The sequence below is a fragment of the Medicago truncatula genome, chromosome 2 (assembly GCF_003473485.1).
Source record: "Medicago truncatula cultivar Jemalong A17 chromosome 2, MtrunA17r5.0-ANR, whole genome shotgun sequence".
Classification (NCBI taxonomy): Eukaryota; Viridiplantae; Streptophyta; class Magnoliopsida; order Fabales; family Fabaceae; genus Medicago; species Medicago truncatula.
In genome coordinates, this window is record NC_053043.1 from 26,725,638 (window position 1) to 26,742,977 (window position 17,340).

General features: G+C 38.6%; 1 non-coding gene across 1 annotated transcript; it reads right to left on the bottom strand.

Annotated features, from left to right (window-relative positions):
* Window positions 1-7,058: 7,058 nt before the first annotated feature.
* Window positions 7,059-7,165, bottom strand: LOC120578767 (small nucleolar RNA R71). The gene has a single exon (XR_005644578.1). It is a non-coding gene; the product is annotated as a small nucleolar RNA R71 (small nucleolar RNA).
* Window positions 7,166-17,340: the final 10,175 nt, after the last annotated feature.

A 17,340-nucleotide genomic window follows, 5' to 3' on the forward strand; every position in this document is an offset into this window, starting at 1 on the left:
GCCATCATCCAAAATTCAAAAACCAATAAACATGTATATAAACCTCAACAGGCGCGGTGGAATATAAACCAGAGTAATCCAAATATACATGTCATGAATCAATCATTACATCAACATAGATGCATCTCGAAATCCCAACATACGGGTAATCTCCAAACATAACAAAATCCAAAACAAATTATAATCTAGACAGACATAACAGACGCCTAGATCAGAGCCAACCTAGACTCTAAAAACACCGATATCGGAGGTAGCTCCCAATATCCACCAAGCAACTAATCCTGCACAACGTCTACCCATCCATACAGATAGGTAGGCGGTCCATCACAGATCCATTGGGGGTAAGTATTACATCATCATAATCCAAATAACAGTTAGCATGAATATTTCAATATAAACATCATGCACTTGATCAATAATAATATTCTCATATATATACTTACATCAAAACCCCAATATCTCACATCAATAATCATCAATCACATGTGTCATGAACAAATATCAATTCACATTTATTCATACACAATCACCAATCATATACATCATGAACAAACACCAATCATAAGCCATGAACAATCATTAATCATATTTCATGAACAATCACCAATCACATTTATCATAAGACTCATGTCATGATATGCACCTATTGACACATATATGCATGTGGTACCAAATCACCTCAGGGTCGTCACCCATATTCAGACCTCAAAAGATCTCTGCCAGGCTGAAGCCTTATAACGAAATCAAACATCGTATCCAGATCTCAAAAGATCTCTGCCAGGCCAAAGCCCTATAACTAGATCTCAAAAGATCTATGCCAGGCCGAAGCCCTAAAACTAGATCTCAAAAGATCTTTGCTAGGCCGAAGCCCAAAAATGAATAAATCATCATCTCAACACGACTATGATGCATGGACATGCATAAGGACTCGATAATGCGACAACAATCCACAATTTCACCTCAATATATAGGACAACACCCAATTATATTGATTATCTCCACAACATTTTCACTATCAAGAAAACATGCCCACACACAATTAAATCATAGTATCCATCGACACAGATCAACATGATTATCAATAATCAACAATGTCATACAACATCAACTATATCATATAGTTTCACCATTCCAAACAATTCTCATATTCCAAGTAAGAGAACATACAACATCTCATGACAAATATCATATCCAACATATAACCATTCAACATCAACCATCACATATAGTTTCACCATTCAAGCATTCCTTACATTCTAAGTAAGATAGCATACACATCTCATGATAAACATCATATCCAATACAATCATTCAACATCAACTATCACATATAGTTTCACCATTCAAGCATTCCTTACATTCTAAGTAAGATAGCATACATATCTCATGATAAACATCATATCCAAAATATAACCATTCAACATCAACCACATCATATAGTTTCACCATTCCAAACAATTCTCATCATATCTGACAGGGTCGTGTCATCTAGACACACGGTCGTGTCACCTCACCAGTACAGCAAAATGCATTTTTACATTTTTGCGCATAAAATCTTGTTTTCGAATCCGATTTCAGTTCTGTTTTCACCAATGCATTCCTAACACTTAGACCATACAAACCACACCTGAAAACTTTACATTTAAACAATAAAGCAACTTAATCAATCTCATCCCAAAATGACTTATTTTATAAAAGCGCTTAAAAACCACTTTTACTCAAAAACCCGTTTTCTTCCCAAAATGATTTCTCTCCCAAACCAAGTGATTAAAATAGAAAATCATATCATCTTAAATCATTCTAACAACTTCCTTAACTCATTCAACATCATCAAAATCAAACTTCTTCATTATCAACCCATTTTACAAAACCACCAACAACAACTCATTTCTCAACAACAATCATGAATCATGCAAACCCAAACCATGAATTATCATCAACAACATGACATATCAACAACAACATCAATTGATCTTGAAACTTATCACAATTCAACAACAACATCAATTGATCATGAAACTTATCACAATTCAACAACAAAGCATAATTCACCAATTAAGCATATTTTCAACATATACCAACTTCTCATACTTTGAACATGTCTTTCAACAAACAACAATCCAATTATCCATAACTTCATACATCTAAACATGTCTTCATAAATAGAGCACGAATTTCATCATTTATGAACAATTAATCAATTCATCCAATTAAGCACTTATCATACAAATAATTGAAAATTACAAAAGTGATTATGATGAACACTAACCCCCTTACCTTAATTATCACCCACTATTAACTCAAGCTTCACTTTTGCTCCAATGATTATTCAAACCCTTGAATTCTTCAAGTTCCTCTTCTCTCTAACCCTTGTTCTTCTCTTCTCCCACTTTCTCTCTCTACCTCTCTATAGAAAATATCTATGAAATGAAATGAACGAGGTTTTTCTCTAAGACAATTATTTTGTGGTATAACCCTCTAATGGGACTAACCCAAAACCTAATGGACTTAACCCATTTCTATTCACATCTCAAAATTTCTACACTCTAACCGATAATTAACTAATAAAGGTAAAATGTCACTAACGGTCAGTAAACTGAAAAATCTCAACTTTACTTAGTAACTTAGTAAAATAACTATTCTCACTAATCATTAAAAGTAATTCCCACCAAAATTATAATTTTACCCGTTCTCACAAAATGACCAAAATAACCCTAAGTCCAAAATGACTAAAATACCCTTCCAACACGGAAACCCATGAAAATGCACCCAATGATAAATAATCACACACAAGCACATAAAACACATAATAAAAATAATTAAAATAAATCTAGCTAAAAATCGGGTTGTTACACCGTATCGGATGTCTGCATCAGAGTTGGGTGAATTGAAGAAGCAGTTGGAAGAGTTGCTTGAAAAGCAGTTTATCAGGCCGAGTGTATCTCCGTGGGGTGCTCCAGTGTTATTGGTTAAGAAGAAAGATGGAAGCATGAGGTTGTGTGTGGATTATCGATAGTTGAACAAGGTGACGATTAAGAATCGGTATCCGCTTCCGAGGATTGATGATTTGATGGATCAGCTGGTTGGTGCAGAAGTGTTTAGTAAGATTGATTTGAGATCGGGATATCATCAGATTAGAGTGAAGGCGGAAGATATACCTAAAACCATGTTCCGAACGAGGTATGGACACTATGAGTATTCTGTGATGCCATTTGCAGTATCCAATGCGCCAGGTATCTTCATGGAATATATGAATAGAATATTTCATCCTTATCTGGACCGTTTTATGGTGGTGTTTATAGATGATATTTTGGTGTATTCGAAGTCTGAGGAGGAGCATGCTGAGCATTTGAGGATTGTGTTGCAAGTCTTGAAGGAGAACCAATTATGTGCTAAATTGTCGAAGTGTGAGTTTTAGTTGCAGAAAGTGAGTTTCCTTTGTCATGTGATTTCTAAGGGTGGTATTTTTGTGGATCCGTCGAAGGTTGATGCAGTGTTGCAGTGGGAATCTCCTAAGTCTGTTTTTTAGATTAGAAGCTTTCTTGGATTAGCAGGTTATTATCGAAGGTTTATCGAAGGATTCTCTAAGTTGGCGTTGCCGTTGACGCAGTTGACTCGAAAAGGACAAGCTTATGTTTGGGATGCTAGGTGTGAGAAGAGTTTCCAAGAGTTGAAGAAGAGGTTGACTTCAGCTCTAGTGTTGATTTTTCCGAATCCGAAGGAATCGTTTGTTGTGTATTGTGATGCGTCTAAGATGGGTCTTGGTGGTGTGCTTATGCAGAATCGTCAGGTTGTGGCTTATGCTTCGAGGCAGTTGAAAGTGCACGAGAAGAATTATCCGAATCATGATTTGGAATTGGTGGCAGTTGTGTATGCATTGAAGATTTGGAGGCATTATCTGTATGGTTCTAAGTTTGAAGTGTTCAGTGATCAGAAAGAGTTGAATATGAGGCAAAGAAGGTGGTTGAAGTAACTTAAGGATTTTGATTTTCAGTTAAGTTATCATCCCGGGAAGGCTAATATTGTTGCTGATGCTTTGAGTAGGAAGACTTTGTGTAACGCCCTCTTTGAATTATTTAATTATTTAATTGAGTCTAGAATTTATTAAGATGATTTTATATTATATTTATATGATATATGTGTGATTTAAGAGGTTTATATGATTAAGGTGATTTTATGTGATTTATGAGGAGTTGTGACTTAGTTTATTGTTTAATAAAATAAGATTTGAAAATAAAATAAATATTGAGTTTAGGGGTTGTTTTGAGATTTTAGAGAGTTTTGGGGGAGAAAGAGAAATAAGATAAGATCGATGGAGGAGATATAAATAGGAACACCTAGTTTAGAGAAAAATATAACGTACGATCAATTTTGGAGAAAAGGGAGAAAAAGCCAAGAGAAGAGCAAGAGAGACCTAGAGGCTGCGATTTTGATCTATAAGGTAAGGGTGAGACTAACCTTGCAATTCTATTAAGTATGTGATTCAATGATTAGGTTTAACATGATTTAGGATGAGTTTTAAAGGAATTGGAAACTAGGTCAAAATTGTAGAATTTTGATGATTAAACGGTGGAAACTTGTTAGATTGATGTAGAAATTGTCCCTAGACCTTAGATAATGATTATGATTAATTCTGGAATCAATGTTAGGCTTAAAGCCATGAGAATTAGTGATTTTTATAAAAAAAAACTGCACTTCTGCCCGTAGCGACATTCATCGCTCGCCTCCCGAGCCATGATCCTCGCCACGGCGGGTGATGAACTTCATCGCTCGCCTTGCGAGCAAACCTTACCCGCCTCACGAGTTGCACCTTGCAGCTCGCCATAGTGAGCAGATGAACTCGCCTAGCGAGCTTGACCAGAGAGCTTGCAAGATTTCGTGATTTTGACTTTTGAGTTGAACCTTAGATGCTTTTGAGTGCCTGAACATGTCTAATAATGATTAGGAAAGAATGTAGGATGAGATTGAACCTGGAAAGATTGTAGAATGAACTTTTGGAAATCTGACCTGAACTCGCCACGGCGAGCAGAGGCTCTCGCCTCGCGAGTGACCGAGAAATAGAGTGCCTTGTTAGGATTTTGCGATCTGTGTCGCACAAGTTGTTAAGGGTTGAACCTTGGGGTACTATTGAGACTTAATGATGATGTTAATTATAATATGTGAAGCTGTTTAAGATGTGTTGATGTTGATTATCATGTGATATAATGTTATACGCATTACTTGAATTATGAATGTATAATTGAGATGTTGTTGACTTACATTTGATATTATTATGTCATGCTGTTTTCGTATACTGCCTGTCTTGCTGTTGTTATTTAACTGAGCTGTGATGAGTCATTTATTGCTTACTTTTATATGCTTTTTAGTTTAGTTTTATTTAGATTTTATTTTATTTTATTTTAGTATTATTTCCTTTTTAGGATAGTTTACTTTAAATTGCATTTTATTTTATTTCAGGAATGAATATTGGATGGATTGAGTCTTGGAGCAAAAGAAAGGGACTTGGAGCCGATTGGATGCAAAAATATGAAGATTGAGAGACAAAAATATGTCTCCCCCATGCCAGAAGCTTGGCACGGCCCGTGCTAACCTTGGTACGGCCGTGCCACCCTCTAGTGTCACTTTTGCTTAGATTTTAAGCTACTCTATTTTTAGCCCGAATGTAATAGCTTAGATTTTAAGTCGAACAAATGCTATAAATAGAGTAGCCATCCATCACAAATAATCATCTTCACTTGGAATTCAATAAGTGACAATTGCTTTTCTAATTAAAGTTCTTTTCTTTTCCTTTTTTTTCTTGTCATTTACTTTTATGCTTTCTCTCTTCTCCCCCATGTCTACGATGAACATGAGTGAGTAGACTTCTCCTTGTCTTGGGATTGTTGGCTGAGTCTAAATGACATAATCCTAATCAAACCAAGCTCTAAGCCTTAATCTTATGTAACCCTAATTTCTTATATAAATTCACCGTTTTAACAAGGATTAACCATTATCAAACTGTGGAAACGAAAGTGGAGGGTTTGATAATTGTTTATCCATTATTCCAAATATCAATTCATAAAACGCAAGTGGAGCTTTGATATTCGAACAAGTGAATTTAGACAAGGATTGCAAAGTCAGCGAAATAGGCTTTGCAATCTTTGAGACATATAGTTTCAATCTTTAAGGGAACTAATAACAATCAAGTCAGCGAAATAGGCTTGGTTGTTAGAGGAACCAAAATCTAATAGTAATCAAGTCAACGAAATAGGCTTGGTTACTAGAGGAACATAAGAGAAACTGGTCTAACATAACATTATAAGCTTATAGTTTTTATTATATTAATTTTCAACCATTTGAAAACCCCCAACTTACAATTCTCTTCTCTTCTAATCATCTCTAAAGGTTAATTGAATTAAACTACTCCCTGTCGGAACGATACTCTTTTAATACTACTTCGGTAAGACCGTGCACTTGCGGTTTTATCTCATCAAGTTTTTGGCGCCACTGCCGGGGAGTAAACTAATTTGATTAACTCTTTCTCTGTGATTAGAACTCTCTTCTCTTCCTCTTTTCTTCTACTTCTTTCTTTGTATTACCACTAACTTCTTGGGTTCTCGGTTTCTTATGCGAAGAAGTAAAAGTGTCGGAGAATTTATTCCTGAGATCGAAAGGATTTTGCGTAAGAAAAAGAGAGAGGCACAAAATAATACTGCTATGGCTGAACACACTCTCAAAGAGTATGCTACTCCTTCAACGGAAGAGCCACAAGCTATTATCGTGGACCCAACGGTTGCGGGTAATAACTTTGAAATCAAGCTTGCGCTACTCAATTTGGTGCAGCAAAATCAGTTTTCTTGATCACCCACTGAGGATCCAAATCTCCATATTTCTTCCTTCCTTAGACTCAGTGGCACCATAAAAGAGAACCAAGAAGCCGTAAGACTTCATCTCTTTCCCTTTTCCTTAAGGGATAGAGCTAGCGCTTGGTTCCATTCCCTAGAAGTCGGTTCCATCACTTCATGGGACGATATGAGGCGAGCATTCCTTGCCTGATTTTTCCCCTCATCTAAAACCGCTAAACTTAGAGATCAAATTACTCGTTTCAATCAAAAAGATGGGGAGTCTCTCTATGAGGCGTGGGAGCATTTCAAGGAAATGCTTAGACTTTGTCCCCACCACGGCCTAGAGAAGTGGCTTATAGTCCACACATTTTATAATGGCTTGTTATATACCACTAAGATGTCTGTTGATGCAGCTGCAGGTGGAGCTCTAATGAACAAAAACTATACGGAGGCTTATGCTTTGATTGAAGACATGGCTCAGAATCACTACAAATGGACCAACGAGAGAGCCGTCACCACTCCTACTCCCTCTAAGAAAGAGGCAGGTATAGACGAAGTCTCTGAATATAACCACCTTGCTGCTAAGGTTGAGGCATTAACCCAAAAATTTGAAAAGCTTAATGTTAATGCTGTCACACCTTCTTCTGCATCCCCTCCTTGTGAAATCTGTGGTATATCCGGTCATATCGGTGTTGATTGTCAGTTAGGTAGTGCTGCCAATATTGAGCAACTGAATTACGCTCAATATAACCAAGGAATGAGGCCAAATCAAAATTTTTACAAAAATCCTCAAGGTTCCTATGGACAAGCAGCACCACCTGGCTATAGAAACAACCAGAGAGTGGCTCAGAAATCAAGTTTGGAGATTTTGTTAGAAAATTGCATAGCCAATCAAAATAAAAATCTTCAAGAACTGAAAAATCAAACGGGATTTCTGAACGACTCTATCTCCAAGCTCACTACCAAGGTTGATTCTATCGCCACACACACCAAAATGCTTGAGACCCAAATCTCCCAAGTAGCCCAACAAGTGGCCACCTCTTCTCAAACACCAGGAGTCTTTCCTGGTCAACCTGAAACAAACCCCAAAGCCCATGTCAATGCTATTTCTCTCGGGGGCAGTAGGTTAGAAGAGACCGTTAATAAAGCCAAAAGTGTCATGGGAGAGAATGTTAAGCTTCTAGGTGAAAGGGATACGATAAAGAAACCGCTTGATAAGAACAAAAACCTTAACCCATTAAGGCTTACTAAGCTCAAATTGGAGGCTCAATTCGCTAAATTCTTAAACATACTTAAAAAGATTTGCATTAAGATTCCCTTTGTTGAAGCTTTGTTTCGTATGCCTCTATACGCCAAGTTTTTAAAAGAAATATTTTCAAAGAAAAGGGTTGTAGATCATAAAGAGACAATAGCTTTAACTAGGGAAAGTAGTGCAATCGTCAAGAAGCAACCCCAAAAGCTTAGAGATCCAGGTAGTTTTGCCATCCCTTGTGTGATAGGAAAAGAGACCGTTGACAAAGCCTTGTGTGACTTAGGAGCCAGTGTTAGTTTGTTGCCTCTATCCCTCTTTAAAAAGATGGGAATAGGAGAGTTGAAACCTACCGAGATGATACTAAAATTGGCTGACCGCTCGGTCATCCCGATAGCCGGATACGTTGAAGACATCCCCGTTAAGATAGAAGGGATATACATCCCAACTGACTTTGTGGTTGTTGACATCGAGGAAGACCACGATTGCCCTATGATACTAGGAAGACCCTTCCTCGCCACTGCGGGTCCTATAGTTGATGTTAAGAGTGGTAGGATAGTTTTTCAAGTGAGTGAAGACATGGTAGGATTTGAGTTTGAAAACATTAAGGAAGGTCCCGCCCTTTATTATTGCAATATGGTCAAAGAACATGATGTGAAAGAACGCTTTTTAGCGTCATCTACACAATACAACATCTTTGACCCTTTCTAATGGACACTTTCTTTAACGTCAAGCTAATGACTATAAAGAAGCGCTTCGTGGGAGGCAACCCACCCATTTAACTGCTTTTATTTTGTTTTTGTTATTTTAAGTATTTTGTAGGTGATTGTCCGAGTAGGATTCAAGAAAACAGAAAAATTTTGAAGCCTCGTCCTCCAGAACCTTGGCACGGCCCGTGCTCACACTGGCACGGCCGTGCCAGACCTTGACTACCCAAAATAGGCCATTGTTCCAGAATGTTGGCACGGCCCGTGCTAAGCTTGGCACGGTCGTGCCCGATATCAGGTAAGTATAATCTTACCTTTTGGCCTTCTTCTTCCTTCACTCTCAAACACAAACATCTCTCTACCTTAACCCTTCTCTCTAAAACCTCCATAACCATACAACCTCAAACCTCCACACCCCCCCTCCAAATCTCACCAATTCCCAAAATTTCTCCACCCAATCAATCACAAACACCATTCCAATCATAACCCACCATTCAAAAACCAATTTCATCCATCCAAACAACATCACCCAAATTCGTAACCCTCATAAACCTAACCCAAAAACCAGAAATTCTTCACCAATCTCCATAACCCAACCCCTAAAACTCACTTAAACCCTCACCAAACCACTAAACCAACCTTTTCCCACCAACACAACCCGTACACAAACCCTCACCGCCATCACACCAAGGTCAAGGTAATGGCTTCAAAGAGAAGTGGAAAAGAAGTTGGCAGCTCATCAGGGGGACCTCCCCCAAAGAAGAAAGCGCAAGTCAAGAATCATGGCATCACCTTCAGGACAACAAGCAAAGGGATAGGTACAAAATTCTAATCTCTAAACCTCTACTGTAACACCCCGTTTTCCCAATATACAAATTTCTTAAACAATTATCAGAGTAAAAACCATAAACGGGATATCACATAGAAACGTAATCCAAAACAGTTAAATAATGATTCAACCTTCACAAATTATCTTTAACATAGCAGCGGAAAATCATAATCATAATTCGTAAAACGATTTTGGCACGCAGGCCCAATAAGTATCTCAAAAGAGTTTATCAAAACATAAGCAGTTCACGTAAAAGAATGAAGCATGTTATATCATAAAACCCCATCCCGTTACGTATCAGAGCGACCTAGACGACACAGTGAAGGCAAGGCCACTCACGACGGCAACTGCACACTAAGCACGATCACCTGCAAGTTACCCATACGAAGGGCAACATTTTCAAGCAGAAGGGGTGAGATTTCATAATAAAATAACAATAATCAATGTAATTGCGAATCATAAATTAACATCAATCATTCCATTATTAACTTTGCATAAATGCTAAACAGTTATCACGTAATCATATAACCAATCATTATAAACAACATAACATAATCAAATAACACTTATCACATAATCACATATCCATTCATTATCAACAAGGCATCTTAATCATGACAATGTGACAATGCTCCTAGACTCCTTATATGCATGTGGTACCAATCGTCATCATAAGTATTAATATACTTTAATCGTGCGGAGGACAAAGCTCCTATAAAACGTGCGGAGGACAAAGCTCCTAATTTTCGTGGTGAGGACTAAGCTCAATGATATGCTATGCATGGACACAGATGAACAAAACATCATAATCATCGTAATCATGTGCATTCAATAACTTGATGCAAAACGTCATCATTTTCATTATATTCATATATAAACATTGCTTACTCAGTTAAATAACAGCAACAACATAGTCAAGTCGCATAACAGCAAGGAGATATCAATATATCAACAACAATTTACTAGAATCATCATCATTTCAATTATATCTTACATATTGCATAATACCTTAATCATGCTCAAATAATATCAACTTAACTCAATAGCTTTACAGACTGCATTAAACGTCATCACTAGGTCTCATTACCAGTTAGGGGTTCACTCTTGATCAACAAGTGCGACACAGATCGCACATACATTTAGGAAACTACAATCTGGTTGTACTCGCGAGGCGAGAGTTCTTACTCGCCATGGCGAGCACCACTCAACTCCCAACTAAGCTTGTTCTGGGTTTCCTCTGATCCTACATTCATTCCTAATCAATACTAGGCATGTTCAGGTACTCAAAGGCATCCAAGGTCCAACTAAAAAGGTCGAAACACGAAACATGACATGCTCTCTGCCTGAGCTCGCGAGGCGAGAAAGGGTTGCTCGCCATGGCGAGTTGGACCAAACAACTCGCGAGGCGAAGGAAAGGGGCTCGCGTGGCGAGCGATGAAGTTCATCACTCGCGAGGCGAGGATCATCACTCGCCGTGGCGAGCGATGAACAGAAGCACGGGCAGACTAGGGTTTTTCTCAAAAATCCCTCACACAACATGGTTCAAAGCCTAATTTTGATTCCAGAATTCATCCTAAACATATTCTAAGGTTAAAGGACGGTTTCTACATCAATCTAAACAAGTTTTACCGTTTGATCATCAATTTTTAGGGTTTTAACCTAATTCCAAAACTTTTCTAAATCAATCCTAACTTTGTCAATTAATCATCAGAATTACAACAATCAATGCTATTGAATTACTAGTCTCACCCTTACCTTGAATGAAGAAAATCGCAGCACTCTACCTTGATTCCTCTAGACTTGGCTTTTCTCCCTTCTTCCAAAAGTTTTCACGTACAATGAGTTTCTAAAATATTAGGTCTTCTCCTATTTATATCTTTTTCTAATTACATATCTTATCTCACTTTCTCCCCCAAAACTATCTAAAATATCAAAACAGCCCTCAACTAAATATTTTTCAAATCTTTATTTTATTTAACAATAAAATAAATCTCATATCATAATCAAATCCTTCAATACTCATAACTTAACACGTCATCGATCAAATCATCAAAATCACCACAATTTATCAAAACATATCAAAATCATACATATATTACATAAATATAATATAATCACCTAAACTCGATTAAATAACGATTAAACGAAAGTGGGCGTTACAACTCTCCCCCACTTAAAAGATTTTCGTCCTCGAAAATTTACCTCAAGCAAACAACTCTGGATAAGACTCCAGCATCTTACTCTCAAGCTCCCACGTCAAGCTTTCACCAGTCGCTCCCGACCAAACGACTCTCACGAGAGGTATCTCCTTGCCTCTCAACGTCTTCACTTTACGATCATCAATCCTCAACGGTAAAGTTTCTACCGTAAGGTTGTCTCTAACTTGCACATCGTCACTCTGAATTACATGAGATGGATCCGGAACATACTTTCGAAGTTGCGACACATGGAAAACGTTGTGCAAATTCGAAAGATGCGGCGGTAAACCCACTCGGTAAGCCACCGTTCCAACTCTTTCCAATATCTGATACGGACCAATGAACTTCGGGGTCAACTTCTTTGACTTCAAAGCACGTCCTACACCAGTCGTAGGAGTGACTCTCAAAAACACGTGGTCTCCTTCTTGGAATTCAAGATCTTTTCTACGCTTATCATGATAACTCTTTTGTCGACTCTGCGACGCCTTCATTTTCTCTTGGATCATCTGAACTTTCTCAGTAGTTTGCTGAACAATCTCTGGTCCTAAGACCACTCTTTCTCCTGATTCAAACCAACACAACGGAGTTCTGCATCTCCGACCATACAAAGCCTCGAACGGTGCCATTCCAATACTAGAATGATAACTATTATTATAAGTGAACTCGATCAACGGAAGATGACTATCCCAAGTTCCTCCTTGCTCAAGAACACAAATTCTCAACAAATCCTCTAGCGACTGAATTGTCCTCTCCGACTGACCATCTGTCTGTGGATGATACGCCGAACTCAATCTCAACTTCGAACCCAAGGCCTCTTGCAAACTTTTCCAAAATCTAGAAGTAAATCTTGGATCTCTATCTGACACAATGCTCGAAGGAACACCATGCAACTTCACAATCTCCTTGATATAAATCTCTGCCAACTGGGCAACAGGGAAGCTAATATTAATCGGTAGAAAATGAGCTGACTTCGTCAACCGATCAACAATAACCCAAATTGCGTCGCTCCCTCTCGGAGTATTCGGAAAACTCGTCACAAAATCCATTGATATACTATCCCATTTCCATTCTGGCACGTCTAAAGGTACCATCATTCCAGCAGGTTTCTGATGCTCAACTTTCGACTTCTGACAAACTAAACAGGAATACACAAACTGTGCCACATCTCGTTTCAAACCAGACCACCAGAAAATCTTCTTTAAATCATGATACATCTTCGTAGCTCCCGGATGAATACTCAAGCTACTTCTATGACTCTCTTCAAGAATCATCTTCTTAATCTCTTCATTGTCTGGGATACAAATTCTTCCTCGGAATCTCAACACACCTTGATCATCGATTTTAAAATCACTGTCTTCAGTCTGATCTCTAGCAATCAACAAGTCCACAAACTTTACATCAACTTTCTGTGCTTCCTTGATACTTTTCAGAAATTCACTATCAATTTTCAGCATACCCAGTTTCACACTCTGAGGTGACCATTCGCAAACCAAACTCATATCTCTAAACTGTTCTAGCAATTCGAACTCTCTGACCATCATGGCGGACATATGCAATGTCTTCCTACTCAAGGCATCTGCAACAACATTAGCTTTACCTGGATGATAATTCAACCAAAGTCATAATCCTTCAACAATTCGAGCCATCTTCGCTGTCTCATATTCAATTCCTTCTGATCGAACAAATACCTCAAACTCTTGTGATCACTAAACACCTCAAACCTCGAACCATACAAATAATGTCTCCATATCTTCAATACAAAGACTACAGCCGCCAACTCGAGATCATGCGTAGGATAATTCTTCTCATGAACTCTCAACTGTCTTGAAGCATAAGCTACCACTTTACCTTCTTGCATAAGTACACCTCCTAAACCCAACTTGGACGCATCACAATAAACCACAAAAGGTTCATCTGACTTCGGCAAAATTAACACTGGAGCAGTCGTCAAACGCTTCTTCAATTCACCGAAACTTTTCTCACAATGGACGTCCCACACAAAAGTTTTACCTTTACAAGTCAATTGCGTTAGCGGAAGAGCTAACTTAGAGAATCCTTCAATAAACCTTCTATAGTAACCAGCTAAACCCAAGAAACTTCTAATCTCTGTAACGGACTTTGGAGTCTCCCACTGTGATACCGCTTCAACTTTAGACGGATCCACTGCAATACCATCACCAGAAATAACATGGCCTAGAAAACTCACTTCTTTCAACCAGAATTCACACTTAGACAATTTAGCATAAAGCTTCTTCTCTTTCAACACTTGCAAAACAATCTTCAGATGCTCAGCATGTTCTTCTTCAGTCTTGGAGTAGATCAAAATATCATCGATAAACACAACTACGAACCGATCCAAAAATGCATGGAAGATGCGATTCATATACTCCATAAACACTCCAGGTGCATTGGTAACTCCAAAAGGCATAACTTTATATTCATAGTGACCATAACGCGTTCTGAAAGCTGTCTTCTGCATATCTTCATCCTTTACTTTAATCTGATGATAACCTGATCTCAAATCAATCTTGCTGAAAACTCGCGCACCCACTAGCTGATCCATCAAATCATCAATTCTCGGAAGTGGATACCTATTCTTGATAGTTACCTTGTTCAACTGCCGATAATCAATACACAACCGCATACTACCATCTTTCTTCTTTACTAACAAAACCGGCGCTCCCCAAGGTGAAACACTTGGTCTAACAAACTTCTTCTCAAGCAAGTCTTCTAACTGTTTCTTCAACTCAGATAACTCAGAAGCAGACATACGATAAGGTGCCATCGAGACCGGCTTCGTTCCAGGAACAAGATCAATAGAAAACTCAACTTCTCTCTCTGGAGGCACATCAGGAATCTCATCTGGAAAAACTTCAGGAAATTCACACACCACCGGTAACCTGTCAATCACTGCTTGATTCTCAATAGATAAAGTAGCCATCAACGAAAACATCAAGATACCGTCGCGTTCCAGTTGCTTCAGCTGCTTAGTAGATAAAAACTCTGCACCACTTTCCTCTTCGACGGAAGAGAAATGCACTGACTTGCTAAAACAATTAATAAGAACGTGGTTGTACTCTAACCAGTTCATACCCAAAATCACATCCATACCACTCAAAGGTAGACAAACTAAATCCATTTCAAAATCACGACCAAACATAGACAAAGGACATTTCAAACATACGAGAGAAGTAATCACCGAACCCTTAGCTGGAGTTTCGACCACCATCTCTCCATTCATATCAAACAAAACAAGACCCAAAGCAGAAACACAATCGAAAGCAATAAAACAATGCGTAGCACCAGTATCAATAATAGCAACTAAAGGAGTATTATTAATATAGCAAGTACCTCTGATCAAACGATCCTCATTCTCTGTCTGAGTCCCAGTCAAAGCAAAGACCCTACCAGTAGTCGGCGCCCTCTTAGGCTGAGTACACTGTGAACTAATGTGACCCTCTCCATTGCAATTAAAGCAAACAATGTCTGTACGGTTGCAATCAGCTACAACATGACCCTTCTTACCACACCGGACACACTTCTTGATTTCCTCAGGGCAGACGTTGCTCTTGTGGCCTTTCTCACCACAATTGAAACACACAATCTCTGCAGCATCCTTCTTCTTAGGCCGCCTAACATCGACCATCTTCTGTTTCCCTTTGTCAGCGGGGGCACTGTACGGCTTAGAACGACTCTGCTGTCCCTTGCCCTTCCTTTCATTCACTACCTTGTAGTGAGCCTTGGTATCCTCCTCATAGATCCTGCAGCTGTTAACCAAATCCTGAAAAACTCTCAGCTGCTGGTATCCAATCGCCCTCTTAATGTCGGGCCTCAAACCGTTCTCGAACTTGATGCATCTTGAGAACTCAGCATTCTCAGCAGTATAGTGCGGATAGAACTTAGACAGCTCCACGAACTTGGCAGCATACTCTGTCACGGACATATTTCCTTGCTTCAGCTCAAGGAATTCGATCTCTTTCTTCCCGCGAACATCTTCCGGAAAGTATCTTCTCAGGAACTCTCTCCTGAACACAGCCCAAGTCACGACAGCTCCTTCCTGCTCGAGGGTAGGCAGAATAGCAACCCACCAGTCATCAGCTTCATCGGCCAGCTGATGAGTACCAAACCGCACCTTCTGATCTTCAGTGCACTGCATAACTCGGAAAATCCTCTCAATCTCCTTAAGCCACGTCTGGGCTCCATCAGGGTCATAACGTCCTTTGAAAGTCGGAGGGTTCTTCTTCATGGACGTCTCCAACATCCTAGCTTCAGCATTTGCACCAGCATTCACGTTAGGTTGTTGTCCCACGGCTTGGGCAACAGCTTGAAGAGCAGCAGCTAACGCAGCATCATTCCTTCCAGCCATTTCTGATATTCTACAAAAGTAGCAACAACAGCATAAGATAGTAATATAAATATTACTAAGACTCAACACGACTCTCTAATTGACCGGACGGACCAACCTGCTCTGATACCAATTGTAACACCCCGTTTTCCCAATATACAAATTTCTTAAACAATTATCAGAGTAAAAACCATAAACGGGATATCACATAGAAACGTAATCCAAAACAGTTAAATAATGATTCAACCTTCACAAATTATCTTTAAAATAGCAGCGGAAAATCATAATCATAATTCGTAAAACGATTTTGGCACGCAGGCCCAATAAGTATCTCAAAAGAGTTTATCAAAACATAAGCAGTTCACGTAAAAGAATGAAGCATGTTATATCATAAAACCCCATCCCGTTACGTATCAGAGCGACCTAGACGACACAGTGAAGGCAAGGCCACTCACGACGGCAACTGCACACTAAGCACGATCACCTGCAAGTTACCCATACGAAGGGCAACATTTTCAAGCAGAAGGGGTGAGATTTCATAATAAAATAACATTAATCAATGTAATTGCGAATCATAAATTAACATCAATCATTCCATTATTAACTTTGCATAAATGCTAAACAGTTATCACGTAATCATATAACCAATCATTATAAACAACATAACATAATCAAATAACACTTATCACATAATCACATATCCATTCATTATCAACAAGGCATCTTAATCATGACAATGTGACAATGCTCCTAGACTCCTTATATGCATGTGGTACCAATCGTCATCATAAGTATTAATATACTTTAATCGTGCGGAGGACAAAGCTCCTATAAAACGTGCGGAGGACAAAGCTCCTAATTTTCGTGGTGAGGACTAAGCTCAATGATATGCTATGCATGGACACAGATGAACAAAACATCATAATCATCGTAATCATGTGCATTCAATAACTTGATGCAAAACGTCATCATTTTCATTATATTCATATATAAACATTGCTTACTCAGTTAAATAACAGCAACAACATAGTCAAGTCGCATAACAGCAAGGAGATATCAATATATCAACAACAATTTACTAGAATCATAATCATTTCAATTATATCTTACATATTGCATAATACCTTAATCATGCTCAAATAATATCAACTTAACTCAATAGCTTTACAGACTGCATTAAACGTCATCA